Raw genomic sequence first — 2827 nt, 5'->3', positions numbered from 1 at the left:
CTCCCGCGCCTCGCTCAGCCAGTGAGCGGGAACCGGTCTGTATATGGGATCCGATCTGTATATGGGATCCGAACCCTCGGGCGGGAGCGCTGCCGCGCTTCCCAAGCGGCGCACTCATCCAGTGCACCACCGGGCCGGCCCAAGATCTTAACCCTTGACTTGGTGTTGTCAGCACCATGCTCTCCGAAGTGAGCGAACTGGCCATCCCTATGTAGGGATCCGAACCCACGGCCTTGGTGTTATCAGCACCGCACTCTCCCCTCTCCTGAGTGAGCTACGGGCCGGCCTTAGTTTCTGTATTTTAACATTCGCTTTCTATAGAGAAATTATTTTTTAGAGTTAATAGTGTTCTTTCTTACTGCGGTTGAGAATAAACCCAGCAAGAATCCCGCTTAGTCAGTTTGGAGAGAATCCCTCATTCTTGATAACTGGTCATGCTGGCCTGCCTTCAACAAGAGCCCTGTTGTCAGTGTAGCAAGAATCCCCTACCCCGATGTCTTCTCTTAGTAATTTTCCATCCACTGACCCCTCACTCTGCTATTGAGTATAAATCCCTACTTGTCCTTGTTGTATTTGGAGTTGAGCATAATCTCTCTCCCCTTTGGTCTTGAATAAAACCTCCCTTGCCATTTTAACAAGTGTCAGAATAATTTTTTTTTCAACATCTAAAGGGTGCTGAAAATTGCACATGCATAGTGCAAGGTTGAATTCAAAAGTCTCCCTTCTCCAAGGAGTAGAAACTGTCTAAATCTGGAAAGAAACTTTTCTGTGCCATCTAACCAGAGCATGTATGCCCCGAAGCAACTTTAGGTTTCAGGCAGGGGAATGAGCATTCCTAATCCTGCCTTCTCACAAGTTGGGGGCCTTTGACTAAGATGAATAGATGGTAGGAAATGATGGTAGGGAGTGGGGCATCTGTCTAGAGTTCAAATCACCTTCTAAGTTACCAAAATAATACTCTTCCATTTTAAACTCTGTCTACAGGGATAAGTGCCCTCAGTATCCTGGATACATTTCTCTTAATTTTATGTATTAGCTTTTCTAAAAGCACTGAGAACTGAAACCTCCTACACCCATGCAACTTATTATGTACATTAACTTGAGAACTATTTCATGAAACTTCCCATTATTCATTCTAGGAACTTCCTAAAAGAACCATCAATAGAAAGCATCGAATGACAGTCTTGTATGCTCTAAGACTCTTTAGAACCCTTGGTCTCAAATGCTTCCTTTGTGTGTCAACCAATTCTAAACTATTATAGTGATCCTTACCCAATTCTAATCAACCCCCACTCCACATTGAAAGAGCCCCCCTTAAACCAAATTTTGAAGTCTTAATATGTACAACTTTGTCCCCCCCCGAGACACGACAAGTCTGTTAAGGTAATCCTCTCCTTATGGTAAGAATAAATTCAACTTTGTCTTATGCACAAGTTGTTTTGTTAACATTTTAGGGAGCTAAATTCAACAGCACATAATTTAGAAAATTAACTAGTCTGATTTATTTCTAATAGAAATGTCAAGAGAAGGCTGCAACTGCATGCAACCCTTAATAACTCATATAATAATAACACAGTGGATTATCTCATTCAATCCTTAAGGGAAGCACTTTTATTTTCCCCATTTTACAAATGAGAAAAGTGAGGTTTAGAGACATAAATGTACTTCCCCAAGCTCACACAGCTAGTGAATTCCATCAGAAGGATTTGAACCCAGCACTCTGACTTCAGTGACTGTACTCTTAACCACTACACTCACTATGTTTTTCATGAGTTCAGTAATCCATAAGGGAAGACAAACACATAAATGTGTGTAATACCACAAGATTTTGGCCTCAGAACAGGAATCTACACAGTGCTAAGATAGCACATTTTTCCTAGTGGCAAGAAAGGTTTCACAGAAGAGGTGTTAAACAAAAAATTATTCCAAAGCCTGTTCAAATGGGAAGAAAGACTTTATTCAGGACTATTGCAAAAGGAACCTTACAGTAGGGAAGAGAGATTGTGCTCACCTCTGAATACAATAGGACAAGTGGGGATTTATAGCCAAGGAGCAGAGTGAGGGGTCAGTGGATGGAAAATAACTAAGAGGAAACATCAAGGGTTGTGGGATTTTTGCTAAACCCATTTAACGAGATTCTTGCTGAAAGGCAAGCCAGGGATTAATCATATATCAAAAGGGAATGATGAGGAATTTGATCATATATTGAGGGTGATCAGATATTGTATTAGTCCATTTTTGTTGCTTATAACAAAATACATGGAACTGGGTAATTATAAAGAAAATGAAATTTATTGCTTACAGTTTCTGAGGCTAGGAAATCCAAAGTCCATCTGGTGCTGGCAACAGTGACTCAGGGGTCTCATATTGCAAGATGGTGGAAGCAGAGAGAGCCGAGAGAGAGAGACTCCCCTCTTCTTTAAAGCCCTCAGAACCATGCCCCTGACCACCATTTTTAATCCATTCACTACTGCACAGCCCTACAATCCAATCACCTCTTCAAGGCTCAACCTTTCAATTACCATAATAGCATTTCCCACCCTCTTTAACAGTCACAGTGGGGGCCAAGTTTCTAATACATAAAACTTGGGGGACACAATTCAAGCTTCAATGAGTTTTGGGGGGACATAATTCAAACCACTACAGATATCAAGTGGGTTCTTTCTTTTTTTGTCTTTTTTCGTGACCGGCAATGGATCGCAACCCTCAGTGTCACACCCGTACCGGGCCGGGACCGGCAACGGGATCGCAACCCTCGGTGTTGCCCCCGCTCCTCGCTCAGCCAGTGAGTGGGAACCGGTCTGTATGTGGGATCCGAACCCTCGGC

This window comes from Galeopterus variegatus, unplaced genomic scaffold (genome assembly GCF_000696425.1).
Source record: "Galeopterus variegatus unplaced genomic scaffold, G_variegatus-3.0.2 Scaffold450, whole genome shotgun sequence".
In the NCBI taxonomy this organism is placed as follows: Eukaryota; Metazoa; Chordata; class Mammalia; order Dermoptera; family Cynocephalidae; genus Galeopterus; species Galeopterus variegatus.
Note: the sequence above shows the minus strand (reverse complement) of the source record.